Source organism: Bombina bombina, chromosome 10, assembly GCF_027579735.1.
Source record: "Bombina bombina isolate aBomBom1 chromosome 10, aBomBom1.pri, whole genome shotgun sequence".
Classification (NCBI taxonomy): Eukaryota; Metazoa; Chordata; class Amphibia; order Anura; family Bombinatoridae; genus Bombina; species Bombina bombina.
Window position 1 is genome coordinate 95344259 of NC_069508.1, and position 15144 is coordinate 95359402.

The 15144-nt window shown below is 43.9% G+C and overlaps 1 protein-coding gene across 1 annotated transcript in view; it reads left to right on the forward strand.

Moving 5' to 3' along the window:
* SSX2IP (SSX family member 2 interacting protein) overlaps positions 1-15144 on the forward strand; it is a 117446-nt gene that overhangs the window by 14976 nt on the left and 87326 nt on the right. The window lies entirely within an intron of this gene.

Sequence of the window (15144 nt, forward strand, 5' to 3'; positions counted from 1 at the left end):
CCAGGAAGATCTGGAGAAGGGTTTGTTAGTCAGTACCCTGAAGGGTCTGATTCTGTATTTCCTATTTTGCTACATAAGCGTCTGACGGACGTGCCAGAGGTGCAGTCTTTTTGTTGACCTTGATCAGATTCAGGCCTGTGTTAAGTCTGTTGCTCTTCTTTGGAGCCTTAACTTTGTTGCCTTAACTTTGTTCTTAAAATTTTAAAACAGGCTCCGTTTGAGCCATTGCATTCCATAGATATTAATTGTTATCTTGGAAGGTTTTTGTTTCTTATTGTCTTCTGCTCGGAAAGTTTTGAATTCTCAGCCTTGCAGTGTGATTCGCCTTATCTTATTTTTCTTGTCGATAAGGCGGTTCTTCATACTAGATAGGTTTCTTTCCTATAGTGGTTTCGGACAGAAATAATTATCAGGAAATTGTTGTTCCTTCTTGTCCTCATCCTTCTCATAAAGTACGTTGTTGCACAACATGGATGTTGTGCGTGCTTTAATATTTCCAGGCGACTAGGGATTTTCGCCAGTCCTCTGCCCTATTTGTTTGTTTCTCTGGGAAACGTAAAAGTCAGAAAGTTTCTGCTACTTCTTTCTCTCTCTGGTTGAGAAGTTTAATTAGTTTGGCTTATAAGACTGCTGGATAGCAGCCTCATGAGAGGATTACAGCCCATTCCACTAGGGCTGTGTCTTCTTGGGCTTTCAAAAAGGAAGCTTCTGTGGGTGTAAGGTTTGCTGATGAATAGTGATGCATGCAACCTATGTGAGCCACTCAGTCTCACACCAAACCTTAGACTCTATGCAAATATAGAGTCTAGTTCTTGCTCATAGACGTGAGGGGACTAAGAGTAGTCAGAATAAGAGAGTAGGCTATGTGTAAATAAATGAGCAATTAATGTAGAGGTGAGGCTCCCAGTGATTAATGAACAGAGAAATAGCAAAGAGGTAAATAAGTGGTTAATCTCTATAACGTAAGAGAGTAAAGAGATATGTATGAGATAGTTATGCTATTACTTTGCAGATAAAATAAGTAAAGCACCTAAGTTGTTTTAGCTGAGTTCCCTGAAGAACAGATAATTAACTATTAGGCAGTTGTAGTTAGCGTGTCTAACTCCTAGCGTGATTTGGAATAAACAGTTCAAGCTTCTGATGAAAACCACTCCCTTGTAGTAACTGCGTTATTTTACACTGTTACTAAGATCTTAGATAACTGGGCAATGTTCTTAATGTGGCTGAGTAGGTAAATAGATACTTGCGTTTGGCTGCAATCAGACTTGGCTGTTCTCATGAGAGCTGGCAAACACTAGCGTTCAGCGGTGACACTGTCTCTCAGTGAGGCATGCTGCAGACGTAGCGTGTGAGCATACATCGTGGTGGGGTACTGATGAGCTGCAGAGTGAGAGACTGTGTTCCGTGTACAGCGTTGTCCAATCAGTCAGAGGGAAGCTTAGTTCAGCAGTGAGACGCTTTGACAGCGTGATGGCAGCGTGAGCTGTGGTGATGATGATGAGAGTCAGGATAGACTTGCAACTATGTTGCTTTGAGCGTAATGATCAATGTAGCAGCGTGGGGTTTAACTTGTAAACAGAGGTAAAGAAAATCCCCAAATAACTTTCACTATATTGGGCTAAGCAGAGTGCTTCTGATTTGGGTATAACAACCTATAGAGTCAAAATACTTAGCAGTGAAACAGGATAAGGAGGAGCCTTATATAGACTTCCAAAGGTATTCCTTAAAGGGGCAGAATGGAACGTTACAGTGGGACAGATTGGCAAGGCTGCAATTTGGTCTTCTCTACATACTTTTCCAAATTTTAAAAATTTGATACTTTTGTTTTGGCTGAGGCTTCTTTTGGGAGAAAGGTTCTTCAAGCGGTGGTGCCTTCTGTTTAGGTTACCTGTCTTGTCCCTCCCTAATCATCTGTGTCCTCTAGCTTGGGTATTGGTTCCCAACAGTAATTGCTGATGCCGTGGACTCGCCATATCTTAGGAAAGAAAACAAAATTTATGCTTACCTGATGATAAATTTCTTTCTTTCCGGATATGGTGAGTCCACGGCCCCGCCCTTTATTTTAAGACTGTTATTTTTAACTGAAACTTCAGACACCTCTACATCTTGTTACTCCTTTTTTGTCCATTTCCCTTCGGTCGAATGACTGACTGGGGTTTGTGTGAAGGGGAGTGATACTTAACAGCTTTGCTGTGGTGCTCTTTGCCTCCTCCTGCTGGCCAGGAGTTATATTCCCAACAGTAATTGATGATGCCGTGGACTCACCATATCCGTAAAGAAAGAAATTTATCAGGTAAGCATAAATTTTTGTTTTTCGCTCATTTCGTAACTTTAAGGACCGAAGTCTTCCTCCTCTTCAAAACAAGAGCAAGACTTGGAGGTCTAGTCAGCCTTGGAATAAGGGGTAGCAAAACAAGAAGCCTTCCACTGACTCTAAATCAACATGAAGGGTCTGCACCCGATCCACTTTTGGATCAAGTGGGGGACAGGCTTTCTCTTTTTTGACATGCTTGGATACGTGATGTCCCAGATCTGTGGGCTGTGGACATAGTATTCCAGGGTTACAGAATAGGATTAAAGACTTGCTCCCAAGGGGCTGATTTCTCCTTTCAAGAGGGAGAAGGCCTCCTTCGTTACCAAGTAACGAGGGAGGCCTTAAACTGTGTAGAGGACCTATCCTCCCTGGGAGTTATTGTTCCAGTTCCTCTAGAGGAACAGGGTCTAGGATTCTATTCAAATCTTTGTGGTTCCCAAAAAGGAGGGAACTGTCCGTCCCATCCTAGACCTAAAGTGCCTCAACAAATTCCTCAGAGTTCCGTCCTCCAATATGGAAACTATTTGTTTCATTCTTCCATTGGTTCAGAAAGGTCAGTTCATGATGACCATAGACCTGAAAGACGTGTATCTTCATGTTTCTATTCACAGAGATCATCACCAGTTTCTGAGGTTTGCCTTTCTGGACAATCATTTCCAGTTTGTTGCTCTTCCATTTGGTCTTGCCACGGCTCCCAGAATATTCACAAAGGTTCTAGGGGCTTTTTTGGGGGTGGTCAGATCTCAGGGAATTGCAGTGGCACCTTACTTAGATGACATCTTGGTTCAGGCGTCATCTTTTCAACTAGCAAAATCTCATAAAGTGAATCTGAAAAAGAGTTCCCTTGTTCCAGCTACAAGGGGGGGGGGGTGTTTTTTTTGTTTGTTTTTTAGGGACAATCCTAGATTCCCTGTCCATGAAGATTTTCCTAACGGATGTCAGAAAATCCAAGCTTCTTGCTTTGTGCCTTTCTCTCTAGTCTGCTATTTGTCCATCAGTGACTCAGTGCATGGAGGTGATTGGTCTGATGGTTGCTTCCATAGACATCATTCCTTTTGCTCCGTTCCATCTGAGACTTCTACAGCTATGCATGCTCAGTCAATGGAATGGAGACCATTCAGATTTATCACAGAGGATAGATCTGGATCCTCCAACAAACTCTCTCTTTCTCTCATGGTGAATTTCACAGGAACATCTGTCTTGAGGCACTTGCTTCCTGATACCTTCATGGGTGATTGTGACTACGGACTCAAGCCTGTTAGGCTTGGGAGCAGTTTGGGGCTCTCTAAAAGCTCAGGGACTGGACTCAGGAGGAGTCTTCTCTTCCCATAAACATCTTGGAGTTGAGAGCAATGCCCTGTCAGTTTGGCCTCAATTACCTTTTGTCTGGTTTATCAGATTCCAGTCGGACAACATCACCTCAGTGGCTTACATCAACCACCTGGGAGGAACTCTGAGTTCCTTGGCTATGATGGAGGTGACTCTCATTCTGCAGTGGGCGGAAGCTCACGATTGTCTCCTATCTGCCATCTACATTCCAGGAGTGGACAACTGGGAAGCAGATTTTCTGAGCAGACAGACTTTTCATCCCGGGGAGTGGGCTCTCCTTCCGGAAGTGTTCTAAAGGATAACCCTCAAGTGGGGGGTTCCGGAGTTGGATCTGATGGCGTCTCGTCTAAACGCCTTGCTTTCAAAGTACGGATCAAGGTCAAGAGATCCTCAGGCCGTTCTGATAGATGCTCTGGCGGTTCCTTGGAATTTCGGTCTAGCATACCTGTTTGATAAGAGCAATGACTCCTGGAAGGAGAGCAAACAGGAAAGGGCGTCTGTTTCTAATAGCTCCTGTCTGGCCTTGCAGGATCTGGTTCGCGGATCTGGTGAATGTCATCTCTTCCACCTTGGAGGTTACCTCTGAGGAAGGACGTTCTAATTCAGGGTCCATTCCTCCATCCAAATCTAGATTCTCTGAAGCTGACTGCTTGGAGATTGAATGCATAGTCCTCTCTAGACATGATTTTTCTGAAGCGGTCATTGATACCATGCTTCAGGCGTTGTAAACCTGTTACAAGATTTACCTTATGGTATGGTGTAAATACCTTTTTTATTGGTGCAAATCCTAAGAGTTTTCTCCTGGAGCCGGGTGAGGATTCCCCGAATTTTATTTTATCTTCAGGATGGCCTGGAGAAAGGTTTGTCAGTCAGTACTCTGAAGGGTCAGATTTCTGCACTGTCTATTCTTTTGCACAAATGTCTAGCAGATTTGCCAGATTTTCAAGCTTTTGTTCAGGCCCTGGTCAGAAACAGGCCTGTGTTTAAACCTGTTGCTCCTCCTTGGAGCCTTAAACTAGTTCTTAAAGTTTTGCAGCAGGCTTTGTTTGAGCTCATGCATGTTGTTGATATAAAATTGTTATCTTGGAAGGTTTTGTTTCTCCTTGCTATTTCTTCCGCTTGCAGAGTTTCTGAGCTTTCGGCTCTGCAGTGTGATTCCCCGTACCTTTTTATTTTTCATGCAGATAAGGCGGTCCTTCGCACTAAATTGGGGTTTCTCCCCAAGATGGTGTCGGATGGAAACATTAATCAGAAAATTGTTGTTCCTTCTTTTTGTCCTAATTCTTCTTCTCATAAGGAACATCTTTTGCATAACATGGATGTTGTGCATGCTCTTAAATTTTATCTACAAGCTACTAAAGATTTTGGCAATCTTCTGCCCTGTTTGTTGTTTTCTCTAGAAAGCGTAAGGGTCAGAAGGCCACTTCTACTACCCTTTCCCTCTGGTTAAGAAGTGTGATTCGTTTAGCTTATGAGACAGCTGGACAGCAGCCTCCTGAGAGCGTTACGGCTCATTCCACTGGGGCTGTCTCATCTTGGGCTTTCAAAAATGAAGCTTCTGTGGAACAGATTTGCAAGGTGGCAACATGATCCTCTTTGTATACTGTTTCCAAATTCTACATATTTTGATACTTTTGCCTCGGTTGAGGCCTCATTTGGGAGAGAGGTTATTCAAGCGGTGGTGCCTTAGGTTTAGGTCCTCCTGCCTTGTTATCCCTCTTTTCATTCTGTGTCCTCTAGCTTGGGTATTGGTTCCCACTAGTAAATGGAATGAAGTTGTGGACTCTCCATGCCATAGGAAAGAAAACTAAATTTATGAATGAAGTTGTGCACTCTCCATGCCTGGAAATAAAAACTACAAAAAAAAAAAAATGTATGCTTACCTGATAAATGTATTTGTCTTACCATATATGTTCAGCTTGCTCCCAGTAGTGCATTGCTGTTCTGACTTTAACTATGTGTTTAATCACTTTGCAGGAGTTGTAACTAATAGTTAATGCACAGTTGATTGAATCATATGTGTTTATGCTCCTTTTTATTAAAAAATAAATAAATAAAGCTCCATGGTAAGATAATATACTCATGTCCTCAAGTACCCCTAACAGGACAGATTTTCAAGAAATCTTGAACACGTGAAATAATTAGCAGATCTGTAACCATGGTTACTAGCCTACTCTCACCCACCAGCTGATTATGCCACCTGTGCTATAGTTAAGATATCATGAAAATCTGGCCTGTTGCGACACTAAGCTCCAAGGTCCATAATCAAAAGAACACTAAATAGCTTATAATTACAAGACACTTCTGTTGTCATTGCTTTAAAAGAACATATCAGCTAAATTACATGAGAAGGGGGCAAAATGAATGTTATATTGCAAATTTATAAAGAAAGAGAAGCCTTCTCTCAGGAACTCCTCGATCACCCTCAGAGGGAGACTTACCTAGAGTCATATTACAAATACATACAGAAAGAGAAGTGCTCTCTCAGGAGAGGGCTTGCCTGGTATTTTGTGGCTGGACTGGCCCTTTTTGGTGGAATCAGTCTAATATGCTTAGGAAGTTCTCTGTGAAAATCATTATTGGGCTAAAAGAGGCTGCTTCCAGGTGGTAAATATCCATCAGACAAGCTGTTGATCTGTTCCTGAGAGAGCGCTTCTGTTTCTGTATATATTTATAGTATGACCCTGGGGAAGTCTCCCTAAGGGTGATGGGGAGGACCAGATGTAGACTCCTTGCCCAATGTGCTTAGAAGAATATGGCTGCACCTCACTGACGTGGCCCAATGAAGGCCGAAACAATCGTCTGGGGTCGCCATGTTCCTTGTTCAGAGAGGTATTGCCTGGTATTTCGCGGTTGGACCGATCTTGTTAGGCAGGATCAGACTTTTAGCTTTTCACAGAGAAGAACTCTTGTGAAGTATATAAGAGGCTGCTAACAGGTGGTAAATCGCTATAGAACAAGCTGATGAGCTGGTTTGTTTGTTTCTAAACGATTGCTTCTCTTTCTTTATGTATTTATATTGCAAATTTGAGAATATAATTTTAAAATGTTTAGTTACTGTTAGTAAAACAAAGTTTTTATTGTGCCTTTTTAAATGACAGAATAGAGAGCTCTAAAACAGGGAATGAACAAAGGAATAATAATTTTTTCTGTGACTAGTCACCACCCCACTACCAACCTATAATACCTGTGTTCTTCTTTGGTTAAACGCTTCTCCCTTGTCATGTAAATCCTGTGAAATGCCATGACAGTGTGAAAGATGTTTTCCTTCTAAATATAAGGAGAGTCCACAGCTTCATTCCTTACTGTTGGGAAATTCTGAACCTGGCCACCTGGAGGAGGCAAAGACACCCCAGCCAAAGGCTTAATTACCTCTCCCACTTCCCCTATTCCCCAGTCATTCTTTGTCTTTCGTCACAGGAGGATTGCAGAGAAGTGTCAGAAGATTTCAGAGTTGTTACTTAGGAGGGGTATCTGCCCTTCGATATGGGACTGGAGTTTTAAGTAGTCTTGTCAGCCTCTCAGTGAGAGTATTGACGAAAGTTAGTCTAGAGATGCAGGGAGAGTTTCTGCGAACCCGCCCAGACTGCCTGCTAACAGCTCCTTAAGCGATCCGTGTTGAGTTTCACTGCCTGCTTTTTCTTCACTCAAGTCCATGTCAGGAGTGATGCTACAAGACTATCACACTTGAGAGGCTGTGTTTCTGTTCCACAGCATGGATTCTGGTAAGATCCTTTAAATTTTTACATATGTTGAAAACGCTTGAAGACAGGGTCACAATGTGACTCCTTTTATCTTAATAGAATCATGGGTTAATATCTCCTGAGGGAGGTTATTGAACATTGGGGATTAATCAAATGTGATGTTTTTTATTTTATGCTGCTTTGTGTGAGATTTCATTGGGCTCATAGACTGTTTGTTAGGTGGCTGGAGCACACAGGTTTTTACTTTCACTTTGAACGCTGTGCAGCTTGTAGCTTGGCGCGCTTTTTCTCATAGCAGGGGCGGTCCTGCCTTGCGCACCACGTGACCGTGAGTGGTCACACTTTAATTTCTCCAACATAGGTGTGTCCGGTCCACGGCGTCATCCTTACTTGTGGGATATTCTCTTCCCCAACAGGAAATGGCAAAGAGCCCAGCAAAGCTGGTCACATGATCCCTCCTAGGCTCCGCCTACCCCAGTCATTCTCTTTGCCGTTGTACAGGCAACATCTCCACGGAGATGACTTAGAGTTTTTTAGTGTTTAACTGTAGTTTTTATTATTCAATCAAGAGTTTGTTATTTTGAAATAGTGCTGGTATGTACTATTTACTCAGAAACAGAAAAGAGATGAAGATTTCTGTTTGTATGAGGAAAATGATTTTAGCAACCGTCACTAAAATCCATGGCTGTTCCACACAGGACTGTTGAGAGCAATTAACTTCAGTTGGGGGAACAGTGAGCAGTCTCTTGCTGCTTGAGGTATGACACATTCTAACAAGACGATGTAATGCTGGAAGCTGTCATTTTCCCTATGGGATCCGGTAAGCCATGTTTATTACGATCGTAAATAAGGGCTTCAAAAAGGGCTTATTAAGACTGTAGACTTTTTCTGGGCTAAATCGATTGATTATTAACACATATTTAGCCTTGAGGAATCATTTTATCTGGGTATTTTGATATAATAATATCGGCAGGCACTGTTTTAGACACCTTATTCTTTAGGGGCTTTCCCAAAGCATAGGCAGAGCCTCATTTTCGCGCCGGTGTTGCGCACTTGTTTTTGAGAGGCATGGCATGCAGTCGCATGTGAGAGGAGCTCTGATACTTAGAAAAGACTTTCTGAAGGCGTCATTTGGTATCGTATTCCCCTTGGGGCTTGGTTGGGTCTCAGCAAAGCAGATACCAGGGACTGTAAAGGGGTTAAAGTTCAAAACGGCTCCGGTTCCGTTATTTTAAGGGTTAAAGCTTCCAAATTTGGTGTGCAATACTTTTAAGGCTTTAAGACACTGTGGTGAAAATTTGGTGAATTTTGAACAATTCCTTCATGTTTTTTCGCAATTGCAGTAATAAAGTGTGTTCAGTTTAAAATTTAAAGTGACAGTAACGGTTTTATTTTAAAACGTTTTTTGTACTTTGTTATCAAGTTTATGCCTGTTTAACATGTCTGAACTACCAGATAGACTGTGTTCTGAATGTGGGGAAGCCAGAATTCCTATTCATTTAAATAAATGTGATTTATGTGACAATGACAATGATGCCCAAGATGATTCCTCAAGTGAGGGGAGTAAGCATGGTACTGCATCATTCCCTCCTTCGTCTACACGAGTCTTGCCCACTCAGGAGGCCCCTAGTACATCTAGCGCGCCAATACTCCTTACTATGCAACAATTAACGGCTGTAATGGATAATTCTGTCAAAAACATTTTAGCCAAAATGAACACTTATCAGCGTAAGCGCGACTGCTCTGTTTTAGATACTGAAGAGCATGACGACGCTGATAATAATATTTCTGAAGGGCCCCTAACCCAGTCTGATGGGGCCAGGGAGGTTTTGTCTGAGGGAGAAATTACTGATTCAGGGAACATTTCTCAACAAGCTGAACCTGATGTGATTGCATTTAAATTTAAGTTGGAACATCTCCGCATTCTGCTTAAGGAGGTATTATCCACTCTGGATGATTGTGACAAGTTGGTCATCCCAGAGAAACTATGTAAAATGGACAAGTTCCTAGAGGTGCCGGGGCTCCCAGAAGCTTTTCCTATACCCAAGCGGGTGGCGGACATTGTTAATAAAGAATGGGAAAGGCCCGGTATTCCTTTCGTCCCTCCCCCCCATATTTAAAAAATTGTTTCCTATGGTCGACCCCAGAAAGGACTTATGGCAGACAGTCCCCAAGGTCGAGGGAGCGGTTTCCACTTTAAACAAACGCACCACTATACCCATAGAGGATAGTTGTGCTTTCAAAGATCCTATGGATAAAAAATTAGAAGGTTTGCTTAAAAAGATGTTTGTTCAGCAAGGTTACCTTCTACAACCAATTTCATGCATTGTCCCTGTCGCTACAGCCGCATGTTTCTGGTTCGATGAGCTGATAAAGGCGGTCGATAGTGATTCTCCTCCTTTTGAGGAGATTATGGACAGAATCAATGCTCTCAAATTGGCTAATTCTTTCACCCTAGACGCCACTTTGCAATTGGCTAGGTTAGCGGCTAAGAATTCTGGGTTTGCTATTGTGGCGCGCAGAGCGCTTTGGTTGAAATCTTGGTCGGCTGATGCGTCTTCCAAGAACAAGCTACTTAACATTCCTTTCAAGGGGAAAACGCTGTTTGGCCCTGACTTGAAAGAGATTATCTCTGATATCACTGGGGGTAAGGGCCACGCCCTTCCTCAGGATCGGCCTTTCAAGGCAAAAAATAAACCTAATTTTCGTCCCTTTCGTAGAAACGGACCAGCCCAAGGTGCTACGTCCTCTAAGCAAGAGGGTAATTCTTCTCAAGCCAAGCCAGCTTGGAGACCAATGCAAGGCTGGAACAAGGGAAAGCAGGCCAAGAAACCTGCCACTGCTACCAAGACAGCATGAAATGTTGGCCCCCGATCCGGGACCGGATCTGGTGGGGGGCAGACTCTCTCTCTTCGCTCAGGCTTGGGCAAGAGATGTTCTGGATCCTTGGGCGCTAGAAATAGTCTCCCAAGGTTATCTTCTGGAATTCAAGGGACTTCCCCCAAGGGGGAGGTTCCACAGGTCTCAGTTGTCTTCAGACCACATAAAAAGACAGGCATTCTTACATTGTGTAGAAGACCTGTTAAAAATGGGAGTGATTCATCCTGTTCCATTAAGAGAACAAGGGATGGGGTTCTACTCCAATCTGTTTATAGTTCCCAAGAAAGAGGGAACGTTCAGACCAATCTTAGATCTCAAGATCTTAAACAAGTTTCTCAAGGTTCCATCGTTCAAGATGGAAACCATTCGAACAATTCTTCCTTCCATCCAGGAAGGTCAATTCATGACCACGGTGGATTTAAAGGATGCGTATCTACATATTCCTATCCACAAGGAACATCATCGGTTCCTGAGGTTCGCATTCCTGGACAAACATTACCAGTTCGTGGCGCTTCCTTTCGGATTAGCCACTGCTCCAAGGATTTTCACAAAGGTACTAGGGTCCCTTCTAGCTGTGCTAAGACCAAGGGGCATTGCTGTAGTACCTTACTTGGACGACATTCTGATTCAAGCGTCGTCCCTTCCTCAAGCAAAGGCTCACACGGACATTGTCCTGGCCTTTCTCAGATCTCACGGATGGAAAGTGAACGTGGAAAAGAGTTCTCTATCTCCGTCAACAAGGGTTCCCTTCTTGGGAACCATAATAGACTCCTTAGAAATGAGGATTTTTCTGACAGAGGCCAGAAAAACAAAACTTCTAGACTCTTGTCGGATACTTCATTCCGTTCCTCTTCCTTCCATAGCTCAGTGCATGGAAGTGATCGGGTTGATGGTAGCGGCAATGGACATAGTTCCTTTTGCACGCATTCATCTAAGACCATTACAACTGTGCATGCTCAGTCAGTGGAATGGGGACTATACAGACTTGTCTCCGAAGATACAAGTAAATCAGAGGACCAGAGACTCACTCCGTTGGTGGCTGTCCCTGGACAACCTGTCACGAGGGATGACATTCCGCAGACCAGAGTGGGTCATTGTCACGACCGACGCCAGTCTGATGGGCTGGGGCGCGGTCTGGGGATCCCTGAAAGCTCAGGGTCTTTGGTCTCGGGAAGAATCTCTTCTACCGATAAATATTCTGGAACTGAGAGCGATATTCAATGCTCTCAAGGCTTGGCCTCAGCTAGCGAGGGCCAAGTTCATACGGTTTCAATCAGACAACATGACAACTGTTGCGTACATCAACCATCAGGGGGGAACAAGGAGTTCCCTGGCGATGGAAGAAGTGACCAAAATCATTCTATGGGCGGAGTTTCACTCCTGCCACCTGTCTGCTATCCACATCCCAGGAGTGGAAAATTGGGAAGCGGATTTTCTGAGTCGTCAGACATTGCATCCGGGGGAGTGGGAACTCCATCCGGAAATCTTTGCCCAAGTCACTCAGCTGTGGGGCATTCCAGACATGGATCTGATGGCCTCTCGTCAGAACTTCAAAGTTCCTTGCTACGGGTCCAGATCCAGGGATCCCAAGGCGGCTCTAGTGGATGCACTAGTAGCACCTTGGACCTTCAAACTAGCTTATGTGTTCCCGCCGTTTCCTCTCATCCCCAGGCTGGTAGCCAGGATCAATCAGGAGAGGGCGTCGGTGATCTTGATAGCTCCTGCGTGGCCACGCAGGACTTGGTATGCAGATCTGGTGAATATGTCATCGGCTCCACCTTGGAAGCTACCTTTGAGACGAGACCTTCTTGTTCAGGGTCCGTTCGAACATCCGAATCTGGTTTCACTCCAGCTGACTGCTTGGAGATTGAACGCTTGATCTTATCGAAGCGAGGGTTCTCAGATCCTGTTATCGATACTCTTGTTCAGGCCAGAAAGCCTGTAACTAGAAAGATTTACCACAAAATTTGGAAAAAATATATCTGTTGGTGTGAATCTAAAGGATTCCCTTGGGACAAGGTTAAGATTCCTAGGATTCTATCCTTCCTTCAAGAAGGATTGGAAAAAGGTTTATCTGCAAGTTCCCTGAAGGGACAGATTTCTGCCTTGTCTGTGTTACTTCACAAAAAGCTGGCCGCTGTGCCAGATGTTCAAGCTTTTGTTCAGGCTCTGGTTAGAATTAAGCCTGTTTACAAACCTTTGACTCCTCCTTGGAGTCTCAATTTAGTTCTTTCAGTTCTTCAGGGGGTTCCGTTTGAACCCTTGCATTCCGTTGATATTAAGTTATTATCTTGGAAAGTTTTGTTTTTAGTTGCAATTTCTTCTGCTAGAAGAGTTTCAGAATTATCTGCTCTGCAGTGTTCTCCTCCTTATCTGGTGTTCCATGCAGATAAGGTGGTTTTACGTACTAAACCTGGTTTTCTTCCAAAAGTTGTTTCTAACAAAAACATTAACCAGGAGATTATCGTACCTTCTCTGTGTCCGAAACCAGTTTCGAAGAAGGAACGTTTGTTGCACAATTTGGATGTTGTTCGCGCTCTAAAATTCTATTTAGATGCTACAAAGGATTTTAGACAAACATCTTCCTTGTTTGTTGTTTATTCCGGTAAAAGGAGAGGTCAAAAAGCAACTTCTACCTCTCTCTCTTTTTGGATTAAAAGCATCATCAGATTGGCTTACGAGACTGCCGGACGGCAGCCTCCCGAAAGAATCACAGCTCATTCCACTAGGGCTGTGGCTTCCACATGGGCCTTCAAGAACGAGGCTTCTGTTGATCAGATATGTAGGGCAGCGACTTGGTCTTCACTGCACACTTTTACCAAATTTTACAAGTTTGATACTTTTGCTTCTTCTGAGGCTATTTTTGGGAGAAAGGTTTTGCAAGCCGTGGTGCCTTCCATTTAGGTGACCTGATTTGCTCCCTCCCTTCATCCGTGTCCTAAAGCTTTGGTATTGGTTCCCACAAGTAAGGATGACACCGTGGACCGGACACACCTATGTTGGAGAAAACAGAATTTATGTTTACCTGATAAATTACTTTCTCCAACGGTGTGTCCGGTCCACGGCCCGCCCTGGTTTTTTTAATCAGGTCTGATAATTTATTTTCTTTAACTACAGTCACCACGGTACCATATGGTTTCTCCTATGCAAATATTCCTCCTTAACGTCGGTCGAATGACTGGGGTAGGCGGAGCCTAGGAGGGATTATGTGACCAGCTTTGCTGGGCTCTTTGCCATTTCCTGTTGGGGAAGAGAATATCCCACAAGTAAGGATGACGCCGTGGACCGGACACACCGTTGGAGAAAGTAATTTATCAGGTAAACATAAATTCTGTTTTCCTCTTTCATGACTGAGCTAGCTGTCGGAGAAGAAGTTTTTTCTCTGTTTGCCTGGGTCTAGGAGGTGGTAAGTGCCCCAGCCATTGGGAGTATAAAGGTGCCGTTTTTGTGAGAAATAAAAAGATCGTTTTTATTCTGTGTCCTACTGTCAGCGCAAGCTATGGAGGATTTTGATATTCTTGAGGGTACTCCCTCTATTCCAAATAGTAATACCTGTTTATATTCTGATGAGGCCTTGGTATGCCTGCCCTCTCAACTATGTTCCACATGCATCAACAAAGTTATTATGTCTAAGAAGGTTAACCCCTTTAGTACCACTGAGCCGTCCACCTTTGAGGACTCGCCGTCCCGTAAGGTGCATACCCGTCAGTCATCTCCCTCATCACATGCAGCTTCCCGTAGCACTCCTGATCCTCCATCTGGAGGGAGCCTTTTACCATCAGACTTTACTGCACAGTTAAAAACAGCTCTTAGTGCTTTACCTCGCCCTGCCAAGCGCAACCGAAAGGTTAAACATAGCTCTCCTGTCCAGGGGTCATCAAGTGATTTATCGGATTTATCTGTTTTTCAATTATCCATGGATGTGTCACACTCTGAGTCTTCAGAGGGTGAACTTTCTGGATCGGAGTCTGCTACCTCTAGGCCTCTTGCTGCAGAGGAACCAGCCTTTAGATTTAAGATTGAACACTTACGTTTTCTTCTAAAGGAAGTTCTGTCTACATTAGAGGTTCCAGAGGCCAAGCTGCCTGATGAACCGTTGATCCCTAAATTAGACAGAGTTTACGAGGACAGGGTAGTGCCGTTAACTTTTCCTGTACCTGTACAAATGACGAACATTATTACAAACGAGTGGGATAGAATTGGATCTTCCTTTTCCCCTTCGTCTTCCTTTAAAAAATGATTCCCAGGCTCTCAATTGGAGTTGTGGGATTCCGTCCCTAAGGTGGATGATGCTATCTCCTCACTGACTAAGGGCACTACTATCCCACTTGAGGATAGTTCGTCGTTCAGAGAGCCGATAGATAAGAAGATGGAAACTTTTCTCAGAAAAATGTTTCAGGATACTTGTTTCAACCGGCAGCGGCTGTTGCCTCGGTTGCTGGAGCTCAGGCCTACTGGTGCGCCTCCTTGAGAATTGCTGATTCTTTTATCTGATGCAAACATGCATTCTCCTAAATGCTAAGATTTCTGTTTTTTCAGTGCAGACCCATCGGGCGCTCTGGCTGAAATCCTGGTCTGCGGATATGACTTATCTCCACGGTTACAGGGGGCAAGGGTGCCTTCCTACCGCAGGATAAAAAGAACACATCTAAGGGACAAGGCTCTAATTTTCGTTCTGAGAAATCCCAACGACAACAGTCCTCCTCTAAGCCCGAGCAAGCCAAGAGTACTTGGAAGCCGGCTCAATCCTAGATTAAATCCAAGCAGAGCAAGAAGCCCACCGAGACCAAGTCGGCATGAAGGGGTGGTCCCCGATCTGGCGCTGGATCGTATAGGTGGCATACTGTCGCTGTTTTCAGACTCTTGGTTCAGAGAATTACGGCTCATTCTACTAGAGCAGTGGCTTCCTCTTGGGCC